Source organism: Conger conger, chromosome 8 (genome assembly GCF_963514075.1).
Source record: "Conger conger chromosome 8, fConCon1.1, whole genome shotgun sequence".
NCBI lineage: Eukaryota > Metazoa > Chordata > Actinopteri > Anguilliformes > Congridae > Conger > Conger conger.
The window spans coordinates 29,347,996-29,364,124 of record NC_083767.1 but is presented as its reverse complement, the minus strand read 5'-3'; the positions used below and the strand labels follow the sequence as shown (position 1 = coordinate 29,364,124).

The 16,129-nt window shown below is 39.8% G+C and overlaps 1 protein-coding gene across 5 annotated transcripts in view; it reads left to right on the top strand.

The window, feature by feature from the left end:
* The first annotated feature begins 785 nt into the window (after positions 1 to 785).
* Positions 786 to 16,129, top strand: part of LOC133135319 (protein FAM53A-like) — a 53,797-nt gene continuing 38,453 nt past the window's right edge. For 2 of the 5 annotated variants that reach the window (XM_061252236.1, XM_061252235.1), the window contains exon 1: positions 786 to 873. The gene's annotated coding sequence lies outside the window, so the exon portion shown is untranslated. Of the gene's footprint in view, positions 927 to 1,616; positions 1,714 to 2,020; positions 2,085 to 16,129 lie in introns of those variants that run through there. The other 3 variants (XM_061252231.1, XM_061252233.1, XM_061252234.1) reach the window with 3 other exon arrangements.

Here is a 16,129-nt window from a genome sequence, read left to right as displayed (position 1 = left end):
TTCAAATTCATTTTTTTTTTTGCACTGTATATCCTTTCTTCCCTCTGTCCCCCACCACGACCTGTAAAAAGGAGAAAAGGTTAGGGAAAGGAAAGAACTTTGCTCTTGCTATTAACATTTAGCTAGTCATTGCTATCTAGCAAAAATACGGGTTTAATTCGCTTAAAGCAAGATAAAAGATGAAGTTACATATAAATAAATAAAATAAAAATTAAACCGACCGTCACAACTTCAGTTGCCAGCAGCTGCGTCCTGTCCAAACCAAAAAAACAGATGCGGAGAAACCATCGAGATATAGCCTACAAAAGCAGAGCGATGTTGGTCGCCTTCCATTAATTTTTGCTGTAGGTTGCCCTCTTTCTCTCTTCTAATATCTTTGGTTATATTGCAACATAGACATGAATAGCTTCATGTATTGCAGCACCTATCCATTCCTTCCTTCTCCCAAAATTTCAGAGGTTCCCACGAGGTTACTTTGTTTATTTCCAGCGGCTCACGGTAAGAACGCTGATTGGCTCACCCAACGAAGGTTGTTCAAAAATGTTCATAATAGGGGATAATGATTACACACTACGTATTTAGTTTATTTATTAATGAAGATTTGTATATTACCGTGTTTCATATATAAATATATTGTGTACATAGTAATTATATAGCTGCTCGTTTATTTTCTTGCTGAGAGTAATGATCCTTGTGATTTTCAGGCAAACTGTGTTACCCGTATATGACATACAATTGGTATCGTCAGAAGTATTATAAACTGTAGCATAACTCAACGGAGAAATTCACGACTGGCAGCTCATAGCACTGACAATGCTTTTCGGATTCACTCGCTATTTGGTTTATTGATAATCCTCCAGATTTTTGCTGAAGGTGAATGTAAGAAGTTGAAGTATATGTTGTGGGGATCTTGATACCGTTTTAAGGTAAAATAAACTTTACAAATTGTTTTGTCTCGGGTGTTGGAGTAAGCAACTATCGTCAACTACAATGATTAACACTAAGTGCTTCATTTTGACCAGAGCTGAGCTTTACGTTTTCATGAGGCTTGCCTTGAAAACTCGTGGATATAATATCTTGTTAATATATTAGCTGTTTACATATTTGAGTGCTATCTGCTAAAGAATTTGCTGTCCAATAACTTTAAGGCCATAGAATTTGAAACGAGTTCAGTTTACTAGCAGCCAGTAGCTAGATGACGTTAGCCCACTTGATTAATAAATCGGCACGCATTTGTGTAGCCTATGAATAAGTAGCCGAGAGCTCGTTTGCGAACCAACGGGGTCGACGCTTGTCGTGGGTTTAATTTCAGCCGAGTGTGGATCGAGGCCTATATTTATAGGAATGCGGTCAACAAGCGTTCGATGCCATTCGGGTTTGATCCGTACTAGCTATTGTAGGCTAGTACACACCTCTAATTGTTGCAAACTATTTTAGCGGTTTAAATGACTAATACGCGTTTGAGAAAGTGCACTGATTAAAATAGCGTGCTTAATTCAAATAACCAGCAGCTGTGGGTAGATATAGTGATAATGATGACTACATTTCCCAGGTGCTGTAGCCAGTCACAGACGGTCTTTTATCGACATGATCCGACATAATGTTACAGGCAGTCAGTGTGGCATGGCTGCTATTCCCCTAGGCTGATCCTGCGTTTTCCGAAGTTATTTTTCTCCCATTTTCTTGTCCAGAAAACCATTGACATTTGGAAGCGTAAGTCTAGTTACTGCTAGCTATAATTGGAAATGATTATTAATTTCTGAAAACATGAAGGTTTTTGTTGGTTAGCAAAGGTGTGATTCTGACTTGTTGGCTAGCTGCATCCAGGTAACGTTACGCGAATGATTCCCATATAGCTTTCCAGTTTACACCACGCAGGCGTTGAATTGTCTAACGTTATGCGAGGGGCAGAAAATCTTACCAGGCCAGCTAGCCAGCCGTTTAGATGGCTCCGGCGTTGGGCTTGTTTATGCTTTGCTGCAAGGATAAGGGGTTGTTAAAATGCGCATATTGGGGGGAGGGAGGGGGGATGCGTCGGCTGGAGAGACAGCGTTGTAAACAGTGTATCACGATAACCAAGCAAGGTAAGCCAGACGCTCACCAAACTGGTAATATGAAAATGTCGACACTAAATCCCGGTATTTTATAACATTATACAATATATATTCTAAACGGTTATTTGGTTAAACCATCTTTGCTAGCAAAGGCAGTACTAGTCCGCATTATTGCCATAGCTTGCGAACAAGGGACATGGTTGTGTTGTTCAGATGACCGTAAATGAATGTAGCCACCTTTCTAACCATTACGATGTCAAATGCGGCAATAGTCGGAAAAGTGTGATTATATTACTGCAAATCGGAAAGCGAAAACGTGGCACAAATATGGTTGCCACGAAATATACAGCTTGGTTTCTGTAAAATTGAGAGGGTGTTAGAGATTGAAGGGGTATGTGGTAGTGGTATGCCCCACCAACATTTGCTTTCCGTCAGAGGGTTTTGACGTAATAGCTAGTATGGCGTATTTTTGGGTCCGTTTTCCTCGGTGCGACGAGATGTGTGGTCATCACTTGCGCTATTGTGTGTAGCTACAGATCACGGGCCTCAGGTTGAGTCTGGTCAGCATGTCATTTCTATTTTCCATTCCTATCATGCTTGTGCTCAGTCCGTGTTTGTGCGTGCAGTGGAAGATGTATGCCTCACGGTTCAAGTTTATTAACCACCCATCCCTCAGTCATAGTGGTAGGTAGATTTTCTTATGAATTCATGTTCAATCACTCAATCAATCCACTTTATTCATAAAGTACATTTCGTATATTGCATGCAGTATGTGCTTAATATCAAGGCAACTGCATAGATGAAGACTGATAAAGGTAAGTTATTTAAGCTCTGCAAATGATAGAGCACAGTTGCAAGGCATTACGATAATGCAAATTAATGCCCCAAATGTATTTTGAAGTTTCTTATGGGAGTTCCACCATCATGCAAGGTATGCTTAAACCTGGAAAGTTGTGATTAATGATTCAGAAAATAGGCTAGGTGTTTTTTGAATGGCAGGAGTGTGTCTGGTGAAAGGGAACTTTCTGACCTGGATCTCTCCTAATACTGATGTCCTATGAGCCATTCTGACTTGCAAGCTCTCTGCCAATATATTACGTAGTCTTAAATATCCAGTGAACACACAAAATAATAGATTATATTACAATTGAAATGCAGAGGAGCAGCTAATGTTGTAGTTGACTTATCTAATGTGGTATAGTAGGGTGAGTGATATAATGGCCTTTGAAGTTGCAGTACCATTATCAAAACATTGTCCTCTGGCCCATGACACACACATGCTCCTGTTGCATGTTCCCTGTGCAACCTCATCAGGTCCATGGATTGACCTTCATAGACAGTGTGTGCAGGCTCTGGCTAGGAGACTGTAGACATAGGGCCGCAGGCTGCTTGGTATCACCCAATACGTGTTACCTAGTAGCCTGTGGTTTTACCATTTAAACTATATTTGTATGAACAGGAACCTAAAATATGACCAAAACTCGATACCTGTTCTGGTTAATTTTATACTGCAAAAAACAGGCTCATGTATCTTCTGGTTGTTTTATAAGATGTCGGGGGTAAAAAAAAGAAAATGGAAAAATGTTTGTCATTTGGTTTTTGGCAGAATGGGGTAGTCCCCTACAAAATGTAGGATTGAATACTGCTGGTCAAATCCTCTGTTTCATGCTTATAGTTGACCTGTATGGCATTTCAGGTGGGCTAGTGACATTTTGTCCCACGTTTCATTACTTTGTGTGAATATGTTGGTGAGGCAACAGGGGTCCTGGGTCTAATATGGGTCTAATGGGTCTGATAAGAGGAGCATTCTCCTGAGGCCTCCCTTGCCTTTGCGGCAGCTATTGTTTTTCTCGACTGCATTCCTATGTGCTCAGAGATGTGACAGCCGTTTGACACCACCTAACACCTGATGGATTACCTCTCCTAGAATGGCTTGCATCGAAACCTTTCCTGCCCCAATTACCTGTTCCTGCCATAATTTCTGCCTGCTGACATGGAATGGATTCCGCAAGCTATAGCCATACGGCAACAAAGGAGGCTCAGCACATGCAGGTTTTCAAGCTTTGTGGCTTAAATGGGATCAGGCACCCACTGTGGAGTGTCATAGTGCTGTGGATTTGTGTATGATTGTGCTGGTAATCAGTTAATCCAGAAGCAGTGACTGCCATAACCCACTATGATGGTAAAAAACAATTAAACATTGGTTAAAAAAGGTCATTCATTCATTTATTTATTGGTATGAACAAGTCCTGTACTCTTGGAGAGATGCTCTAGGCACGCCCAATAGATTTTAATTGGTGGACTTCAGGGGTGTAACGGAGCGGTGTGTGTGCATGTGCGTGCGTCCGTCCGTGAAGGAGACTGCATTTTTTCTGGGGGGCTAGTGTCTAGTGACTTTGAGAGGAAGTTATTGTAGTGAGAGGCTTGCTAACTCTTCAGAGGAGGTGCAGATATGGTCAGGGATAGGACAAGCAGTAATCAGTTGTGGACAAGCAGTAATCAGGGTCAATGTTTTTCACATTTCTGAAGCAGATGGTGCGTTTACATTTTTCGAAAGACATTGAGACAGAAATTTAAAACATAACATTTTCTTAGGAAGCTCTTTGCTGGTAATGTTGGAGGGGGTTACACCAGAGGAACAGACAAGGTCCAGTATATGACCTTTGTTGTGAGTGGGGAATTTAATGTTAGCATGTTGTATAATATCACAACAATTCAGCAGAGACATAAAATCAGTAGTGACATTACAGTAGGATGAGTCAAGGTTAATATTACGATCACCCAACAGAAGTACATTAGGAGACATTGCATGGGCACTGGTCAATAGTGAAGAGAGCTCAGAAATGAATGCAGTTTAAATCTTGAGAGGGCGATATATTATGACGACAATCAGAGGTCAATAATAATAAAGATAATGATAACAATGGGTGTGAATAATGGTGTGCATGTTTATTATGGATGGTGGACAGGCAAAAAAAAAGATTATGTCGAAGTCGGTGCTTTGTTTTTTAATTGAGGCAGATAGTTTTTCCATTTATTTATGTATTCGATTCCAAAGTGTTATATTGATTGTGTTCCTTGATTTCCAATTCATGAGGATGATTTTCTGGGCGATAGTTAGGGCTATGGAGAGTATTCTACTGGATGTTTTGTTTACGTTTATGTTGAATATCCAGAATGCAGCAGCTCGTCTGGTCTTCAACCTTCCCAAATACTCGCACGTCACCCCCCTGCTTACTACCCTCCACTGGCTGCCTGTCATGGCTCGCATCAAATTCAAAACATTGGTGCTAGCCTTCCAAGCAGTTAAGGGGTCTTCCCCAGCTCATCTACAAAAAATCATCAGACCCTACACCCCTGCCAGACCTCTTCGTTCAGCCTCCACAAGCCGCTTGGCACCTCCCCCTCTCCGAACCTCCACCTCACACTCACGACTGCTGTCTGTTCTGGCTCCACGGTGGTGGAACGAACTCCCCGTTGAGGTCAGAACTGTAGAATCTCTCCCCACCTTCAAACGCAAGCTGAAGACACACCTCTTCAAGCAGCACCTCTCCCCATCCCTCCCTACCTCCCTGTGAACCTTAATTGTTGTCTCTGTGACTTGCTTTGTGTATCGGTATTTTTTAGTTGGCTAGGTAAGCAGTGTTTTGATAGTTAACTTTGGTCACTTTTGCTCTTTGTTTCTTGTTTAAAAAAAAAAAAAAAAAAAAACATTGGCCCTCGTCCTTATCTTTGTTGTACAGGTAGCAGTTCAAATTGTACTTCCCTCTAGGGTCTTTCAGCGAACTTATCCCTGGTTATGGATATGCACTTTGTTGTACGTCGCTCTGGATAAGAGCGTCTGCCAAATGCCAATAATGTAATGTAATGAATATGTCTATGTAAGCAGAGTGGAGGGGAGAGTGGGATGTGGTCTGTGATGTCCCACCAGAATTGTTTAATTGATGTGCAATCCCATGTGGCACGCATATATACAGTGCATCCGGAAAGTATTCACAGCGCTTCACTTTTCCCAGATTTTGTTATCTTACAGCCTTATTCTAAAATGGAATAAATTCATTTTTTTCCTCAAAATTCTACACACAACACCCCATAATGACAACATGAAAGAAGTTGTTTTTGAAATTTTTGCAAATTTATTAAAAATAAAAAACTTGTTATATGTACATAAGTATTCACAGCCTTTGCCATGAAGCTCAAAATTGAACTCGGGTGCATCCTGTTTCCACTGATCAACCTTGAGATGTTTCTACAGCTTAATTGGAGTCCACCTGTGGTAAATTCAGTTGATTGGACATGATTTGGAAAGGCACACACCTGTCTATATAAGGTCCCACAGTTGACAGTGCATGTCAGAGCACAAACCAAGCATGAAGTCAAAGGAATTGTCTGTAGACCTCCGAGACAGGATTGTCTCGAGGCACAAATCTGGTGAAGGGTACAGAAAAATCTCTGCTGCTTTGAAGGTCCCAATGAGCACAGTGGCCTCCATCATCCATAAATGGAAGAAGTTTGGAACCACCAGAGCTGGCTGCCCATCTAAACTGAGCAATCGGGGGAGAAGGGCCTTAGTCAGGGAGGTGACCAAGAGCCCAATGGTCACTCTGTCAGAGCTCCAGTGGTCCTCTGTGGAGAGAGGGGAACCTTCCAGAAGGACAACCATTTCTGCAGCAATCCACCAATCAGGCCTGTATGGTAGAGTGGCCAGATGGAAGCCACTCCTTAGTAAAAGGCACTTGGCAGCCTGCCTGGAGTTTGCCAAAAGGCACCTGAAGGACTCTCAGACCATGAGAACAAAATTCTCTGGTCTGATGAGACAAAGATTGAACTCTTTGGTGTGAATGCCAGGCGTCATATTTGGAGGAAACCAGGCACTGCTCATCACCTGGCCAAACCATCCCTACAGTGAAGCATGGTGGTGGCAGCATCATGCTGTGGGGATGTTTTTCAGCGGCAGGGACTGGGAGACTAGTCAGGATTGAGGGAAAGATGAATGCCCCAATGTACAGAGACTTCCTGGATGAAAACCTGCTCCAGAGCGCTCTTGACCTCAGACTGGGGCGACGGTTCATCTTTCGGCAGGACAACGACCCTAAGCACACAGCCAAGATATCAAAGGAGTGGCTTCAGGACAACTCTGTGAATGTCCTTGAGTGGCCCAGCCAGAGCCCAGACTTGAATCCGATTGAACATCTCTGGAGAGATCTGAAAATGGCTGTGCACCGACGCTCCCCATCCAACCTGATGGAGCTTGAGAGGTGCTGCAAAGAGGAATGGGCGAAACTGCCCAAAGATGGGTGTGCCAAGCTTGTGGGATCATATTCAAAAAGACTTGAGGCTGTAATTGCTGCCAAAGGTGCATCAACAAAGTATTGAGCAAAGGCTCTTGAATACTTATGCACATGTGATTTCTTAGTTTTTTATTTTTAATAAATTTGCAAAAATGTTTAAAACTTCTTACATGTTGTCATTATGTGGTGTTTGTGTGTAGAATTTTGAGGAAAAAAATTAATTTATTCCATTTTGGAATAAGGCTGTAACATAACAAAATGTGGGAAAAGTGAAGTGCTGTGAATACTTTCCGGATGCACTGTATCTGTCCGTGGTGTTTTGCGTGCAGTGTGGACAAATCTCAGGGCCTATAAAACCCATTTTAAACATCCTTTCCCCCATGTAGTGTACTCTATGAATAGAAGATGATAAAGAGAAGATGTTTTTGCAGATTTCGGTCCAGAAGTCAACACCGGGAGTAATTTGTAGGTCTTGCTCCCATTTTTTTGAAGGGATGGATATTGTTAAATCAGACATGGAAATGATCTTGTAGATTTGGGATAGTAGTTTTTTCTAGTTGTGATGTTGATCACATCTGATGTTAGTGGGGGAAGATTGAAGTTGGATGATTTAATGTTCATTTTGGTCTGAATAGAGGAGGAATTCTAAAAAGTGATTGTAGTGAATGCTGTAATTCTGGACCAAATGAGGAAAAGAGGCCAAAGTGTCGCTATGGAAGATATGTTTGAAGTGTGCGATACCTTTTCTAATCCATGATGAAATATTTAATTATTTTCTGTTCGTTAAGATTGTTTTAGATGGGAGTGTGTTTGGTCAGTGAGATTGTAGTATTAATTATTTGGTGTGTTTGGTGTATTTTTTTATTTTTTTTTTGGATTCCAGTAATGTTTGATTTTTTGACGGATGGCTGCTGCAAGTGGTTCAATGAATATTGCAAATAAAGATGGAGAGAGCGGGCATCCTTGCTTAATACCACTGTGCTAAGTGAAGTGTTGTGGTTGCATTGGTTGGTGATGTGTAGAAAATTCGCACCCAGTTGATAAATGATCCACCGAAACCAAATTTCTTTAGTGTAGAAAGTAAATTTCCCAATTTTCTGCATCCAGTGAGTCTATAGCTTTTGGTCAGTTTGTGTGAGTTGTGTAATGAATTAAGTTAAATAGTCTATGTAGGTTATTAGATGAGTGTCTTCCTTTCATATAGTCAGTTTGGTCTGGGTGGATGATAGATGGAGTGACTGTTTTGTTAGGCAGGAGTTTTAGTGCATTGTGGATTTATGTTATTGTAAACGGTTTTTCAAGTGTATTTGCTTGGTCTTCAGTAAGTTGTAGGAAATCAATATTGCATAGGAATGTGTCAATGTTTTCTTGGCTTGGTTTACGTATTGACGAATACAGATTGGTATAAAAGTATTTCCTTAGGTGTCTGTACAATCTTCCTTTCTTTCAAAATCGTTGTAATTTTTTTATTTTTTTATTTTTTATTTCACTTGATTTGGTTGGCCAGGTATTAATCAGATTTATTGCTATATTCAAAACTTTTGTGTCAAGGCAGAATTGAGTTTTCCTATTAATGTGTTCATTCAATTGTAATTCCTATTTCTGTAAATCATTTTGGATCTGTGCTGTGGGATTAGTTGCGTTGTTGTTTTCAAGTTCTTTAATCTTTTATTCTAAGTATTTTATTCCTGTTCATTGTCTTTCTTTTTTTTGTGTGTGGAATATGATATGATTTTACCTCTTAGTACCGCTTTCAGCCGTTTCCCAAAGTAGTGATGGTGCAATTTACCTAATGTTAACATCAATGTTAATTAGCTACACTGTCGGTCTTCTTTAATGTAGCCTATGTATGTGGAAACCATGACTAGACCACATCGTATTCATTTGTTGAAACCAAACCGTTTCTATAGCGAAATAGCGGAAAAAAACTAATTGAAAACAGCATCTGAAACAAGCGATATGGGGAACCGGCCATTTACATTTCTGTTCTTGTTATGGGCGAGAATTTCTTTAAAGGGAAAACATTCTCCAGTCATAGCCCTTGGTCTCATCAAGACAGGCGTTTTGACAGACGGACCACTTTTTACTGGACTGTCCAGCAGATTATTTGTCATAATAATTAGCCTATAGCCTAGTATCCATACATGCTGAAAAGACCAAAGGTTTTGAAGAATCCTTTCATTTTTGATGGCTTAGATAACGTTGACAGAATTGATGCCATTATGTTCAGTTGTGAATGGAATCTTCAGTCGTGTTGAATGAGCTTGCATATTGATTTAGAACAGTGGTAAGGCCACTTTCACTGCAACTACTTCATAGCCATGGATTATTACCGTGTATTTACTGGGAAATAATGCACCCCCCTCCAGCCAATTAGAAATTAGTGTTAACCAAGCCGTGGTATAATAACCTATTATTCACAATGATCCTGTTCACAAAAAAAATGCATATTGGAATTTGTATTTCTTTTCTATCAGCGGGAAGTATTTTTGAATGAAGTATTCATCTTTGTCTTTATTGTTAGTTAGGACATGCCTAAAACAACCATTTGCTAAATAAGCGGTGCGAATCATAATCCGAATAGATTGCAGCCCTAATGCCAGCTGCTGGTGCTAGGACAGTGAGCCTTTATTGGTGTTGAGTGAGTAATGGCATTTAAAAAAAATAAAAAAATGACAACATTTCTTAATTGAATTCATAACGATAGAAACATTCCACCATTCAATCCTGTGGGACTTTTTTGCCTGGAAAACCTTGAATATTTGAGAAATTAATGGGAATAAAAAGCTATGAACAAGCACACCATTCGAGACCAGGCCGATTATTAATCTGAAATGTGCTCTTTTCAAATGACACACTAATGTAGAAACATCCAAGACCAAATGTAAAAAAATTCTATGGTGCCTAAGACTTTTGCACAAGGTCGTATGTGATTATCCCTGGTTTCGTGCCATTGTAATTTAGCGAAGTATAAAAAGTCCACTTCTCTGGCCAATCTCATCTGATTCATAGTATCTTGTGCTGTCAAAATGAAAACAATAGCACTACTGTGCCATGCATGAAGCTACCAACCAAGTGAGGGAAAATAAAATGAATGAATTAGGATCTACTCTAATCCAGCTGTAGTGAGCAAATTTGTCTATTTAACTCCTTTTCCATTAGTGTTGTCACAATAAAGTTCTTAAAAGCACATCAAGTTGTAACGCTTTAATTCTTAAATGGAAGAAGTGCTAATGCTAATGCATCGCAAAATATGACAGGGTGCAGATTACAGGCATTGTGAGACGGGGCAGAAAGGGTAAGCGATTACAGCATTTAGGGCTCTATTTCTTGCCTTTATGTCAATAAAATTAGGTTTTTAAACATAGGGAATCAGAAAATAGGGCTACTTCTATTTGGCTGGTGTATTTGATTATTGTAATTATCTGGTGCCTACCCTTTAATAGCTAGCTAATCAGCTACTGCTTGGTGGAAAAATAATCGCAGCTAAAAGCAAATCTGAAAAAGTGAACACGGTCTGCTTTGGGCAGATAAAAAAATAAAAATAAATAACAAAAAACTTCAATTTATTTGCGGTCAGTCATTTTCCTGCCAGTCATTTTGTGTGTGTAATGGTGTGGGTAATGTTTTCTTGGCAAATCAATAAATATTGCATTGTTTAAATGCCACAGTCTACCTGAGTATTGTTTATAGCTATGTGCATGCTTTATTGCCATTGTCTACACATCACAACACTATGGAACACGTCATCTCAAGCTGGTTCCATGAACATGCCGATGAGTTCATTATGCTCCAGTGGCCTCCACTGTCACCATCCAATATCTGAATCCAATATAGCCCCTGTGGTGATTCACAGCATGAATGTGTAGCCGACATACCTGCTGCAACTGTGTGATGTGAACATGTGAACATGGACCAGACTCTCTAAGGAATGTTTCTAGCGCCTTGTAAAATCTGCCATAAAGAACTCGGGCTGTCTGGGGGCAAACAGATCTTACCCAGCCTGAACAATGCATCTACTGTACTGTGGAAAAGTTTTAGGCAGGTGTGAAAAAAATTATGTAAAATAAGAATGCTTTCAAAAATAGAAATGCTAATAGTTTATTTTTACCAATTAACAAAATGCAAAGTGAGTGAACATATTTGGTGTGACCACACTTTGCCTTCAAACCTGCATCGGTTCTTCTAGGTACACTTGCACAAAGGTATTTTGTAGGCATATAGTCAGGTGTGTGATTAACCAATTATATCAAACAGGAGCTAATGATCATCAATTGAATATGTAGGTTGAAACAATCATTAACTGAAAAAGAAACCACTGTGTAGGAGGGTTAAAGCTAGGTGAGGAATAGCCAAACTCTTCTTGTAGCCGGTGATCTTTGGCTTTCATTCGGCTATTTATAGCCTACTCATTTTGTCTGTTTTGATTACTGAAAGAAGGCTAGGTTATCAAAAGATTTTTATTGTGAACCTTTTGGTTTTTCAATTAAAAAGTTAATTGAAGAATTTTCTTTATATCAATATGTTTGCATATCAGTTCATTAAATTTCTCCATTACATTTAAGTTATTACAGCCGTTTATGTTGACAGCATCTAATGTTGTGTTACTATAGAATTAGTTTTGTTATGCACTGTGAATACAAAAGGGAAGGGATCGCAATATCACAATATTGCTCTGAAAAATCTCCCCAAAAAATAATTCAGTTCAGCCCTACCCAGTACAAGAAAGATGTACATAATAAAGTGGTCACTGAGTAGTATATGTACAGTGCAGTCTGTATTTTGACAGTGGTACAATTTCTGTTTTTGACTCAAGGCAGATTGGATTTGAAGTGAAAAGATAACTTGAGATTACTGTCACCTTCAATGTAAGGGTACTTGCATACATTTTGGATGATCGATATTGGAATTACATCCCTTTTTATACATAGTCCACCCATTTTAGGGGACTAAAAGTAATTGGACAGTTGCCCTTTTGGCTGTTTCTGAATAGTTGGGTGTATAAGTTATATATGTAGGTATAAGAAGGCTTTCAGTATCTAGTCTTGATTCTAGGCTTTTGATTGCTTTTTGAGTCTGTTATTCATATTTGTCAACATGAGGACCAGAGTTGTGCCAATGAAAGTCACGGAAGCCATTATGAGGCTGAGAAAAAAAAAAAGTCAGAGACAGAGGCAATGCAATTGGCTTGCTGAAACATGCTGTTTGGAATGTCATAAAGAAGAGAGCACTGGTATATGTTTGGGATCACTACCTTGCTGTGGGATGAAGCACTGTCCAATGGGTTTAGAGGTATTTGATTCTGCTGCTCCTATCTGCAGCTACATTATCAGTGAAGGCAAGTGGGCCAGCACCTATGGCAGTCATACTTACTCTTAACACCCCACCACCATGCCAATAACACTCCAAAGCAATCAAAAGCCTACAATCAAGACCCCCTAACTGATCAGAAACAGCTGAAAAGCGAACTGTCCGATTACTTTTGGTCCCCTAAAATGGGGGGACTGTATAAAAAGCGATATAATTCCTACACAGATCACCCCATATGCATGTAGATACTCTCAAATTAAAGAAGACAGTCTGACAATCTGTACTTTAACATCATATTCATTATTTCATGTAATTCATGTGCTGGAGTACAGGGCCAAAAGAACAGAAATTGTTCAAACTGTCCAAAGACTGCACTGTATAGGAATGTAATGAGTATGAATTTTTTAACAAATGCTAATGAATTAATTACATTACTTTCTTTTGCCAGTAAGAGATACTGTTGCAAATTATTTAATTGGTTGTCAAACTTGTGTTTATAAATGCAGTTTTTCCACAATTTGTGCCAGTACTGTAAACAAATATTGGCTGACCCTGTATCTGTATATCAATACCATTAATGCGCCAAAAGAATGTATGGAAACCTGAATGACAAGTTGTCTGTGGTGTAACATATGGTCAAGCAGCATATATAACATCTGCTACCCAACAGACACCTGGAAGTTGCTCTAGGTCTTCTAGATGACCACATCCGTACACATTTCTTTGATAAGTGGTTAATGGTAGAAGTGGTTAATGGGTCCTTCACAACAGTGGTGTCCACAGGGTGCGAGTTGCAGCTACAATGTTCCCTTGAATTGATGGCATCATATTTCCCTGTGAGAACCCAGCAGAAGAAAGTCCCTGATATTTGAGACACAATCATCAGTGATGCCATTAGTCATGCTGCTGTTAGTCATGAGAGCGGTTTAGGTCTCTGAATAATAAAGGCTTCCCGCCACCACCCCTCCCCCTTGGGGGTGATATTCAGCTGGCCGTCTGTTGCTGATCAGAAACAAGCCTCCTTTTTCTGCTCTGTGTCCTCAGTTTCTCAATGGCCTCTAAATAAAGGCAGCGACTGCCGGCCGCCTACAGTGATGTTTGGAACGGAAGATAGGCCTGTTTCGGGGACCGTTGCCAGAGTTCTTAGGACACCCACTCTGATGCTTCCTTCTGAAAGCAAGTGATGTTTTTTTGGAAACTGGAGTGTGTAACCATCTGACGTAATTTAGATATGCTATGGTCTCTGTTCAGAATGCTGTTCTGGGGAATGTGCAGTTTGAAGCAGCCTTTGGCTGGAACTCTTTCACAGAGATTGTTGGTATCATTTAGCTTTAAAGTGGTATATAAACGTTTGGGAACCCTTGGTCAGTTTATTTATTTTAAATTTTTTGTTTAAGTGAAAATTGAAAAGAACCTCTAGGGAACAAACCTAATTGCATATTTCTGTAGATTTTATAGCACAATTGTTTATTATTTGCAAAATTTTACAGATTGAAATAAATAAAACTGTAAATGAATAAAACTGTAAATATGCAAATGTTTGGGCAAACCTTTGGCTGTGCAAATAAACTAAACTTTTATTAGTTCACAATTCCTGTCTTTTTCATACACTATAAGATCCTCCTTCAGATTTTCAATGGTATTCATGTCTGTGGGCTGTGAAAGCCATTCTTAAACCTACCATACCTTCTAAAATATCTTACTCTTAAGATTCAGTTTGAGGTAGGTTTTGTACCATTGTCTTGTTGAAATATCTAACATATTTTTAGAGTCACTGACTGTGGGAAATCTAGTATATGCTGATGTTTGGTTGAATCCATTCTTCCTTCCACCTGTACAATATTGCCTGTGCTGTAAGACAACCCCAAAGCATTTTTCCCCTTGCTTAACTATTGTCAATGTGTTCTTTCCTTCAAATGCTTCCCCTGTTTTTATTCAAATGTATTTTTGGTGGTTGTGGCCAATTAGTTAAAATTGAATTAGTCCACAGCACTTTGTCCCAAAAAGTATGACTGTTGTGTTGAAATGCTTAAAATTTTGACTTACGGATGAAGTCTTAAGAGAGGTTTCTTTCTGATAACTATTCCATGCACTTCATTTTTGTATTCACAATACTACACTGTGGTCCAGTGTCAACTAAATCTTTCTGATGGTCCTTTACAGTGATATGTGCAATCTGCTTTGGGGTCATTCTGTGAAAAATCAACCAGTGGTGTAGAGGGTGACCACTCCCAATTTTCCTCAAACTTTGTGTAAATGTTATTTATATATTCAAATACTCTTTGGATTTCTCATTCTAGAGATATTGGCTCTATATATAGGGGGTGAGGGTGGTGGCACCCAACAATTCCCTAACTATTGGAAATTGTGGTTTGTGGTTTGGACCCTCATCTTTGGTAACTGTAAGCAGGGGAAAAACCTGAAGAAGTGTACGCTGGTAGAATTTTCTGTGTAAATTCAGATTAATTCAGACTTTCATAATACTGCTCAGAAAAAAAGTTATTCTAGTGTTCCCCTGCTTTGTAAGAGTTGATTATCTTTATGTTCACATCCTCAGGCGGTTGCTTAGGTGAGCCCATGGTTGCTGAGAGAAATCATATTTACTACGCTCTGGAATTGTCTTCACTTGGCTTAACTGAAGGCCTAACGAGTCAAGCTTTCAGACCTACACTGTTAAATTCTGCAGATAGATAGTCGTTTGCCTTAATTTGCAGAAATTAAGTTTAAGGTTGTACCCTACATAGGTTGTGTTGGCATGATTCAACAAAGCTTAATAATCATTTTCATGAACATCAACAAATGACCATGAGTCATTTTTTGACCAACCTAATCCATGAGTAGGTTGAAAAAACTGTAGAAAGCAAGAGGTGCAGTTATTTTATGAGGCCTGATAGTTACTGGAAATTTCAGATTTGCACCACTTAACTCAACAATTACAAATGTCATTAAAAATGTCATTACTGTTACTGCAACTCCCTACTGGTCGGTGACATCAAGCCCCTCCAGCTGGTCCAGAATGCTGCAGCCCGCCTGACCACCAGTCAGCCCAGGTTGGCTCATGTCACCCCACCCCTCATTGGTCTCCACTGGCTTCCAATTGCCGCACGCATCCGCTTCCAGGCCCTAGAGTTGGCATTTCAGGCTGCTATGGGGACTGCCCCACTTTACATACAATCTTTAATTTCTCCTTACTCCCCAGCAAGACCTCTCTGGTCGCCTTGTGGTTCCAGCACCAGGCAACCTGGCAGTCGAGCTGCATGTTCATGCCTGTTTTCTGTTCTGGTTCCTGTGGTGGAATGACTTGCCTGCCACTGGACAGGACAGCAGAATCCCTCCCCACACACCTTTTCAAACTATACTGTAGTCCTCCCTCCTGATCCCTTCGATATCCCTCTTGTCTAACCCAAAAAAAATGCCTTTTTGTTTAGAACAGCCATTCATGCGTATTTTACTAGTTGTGGATTTGATGCTTTA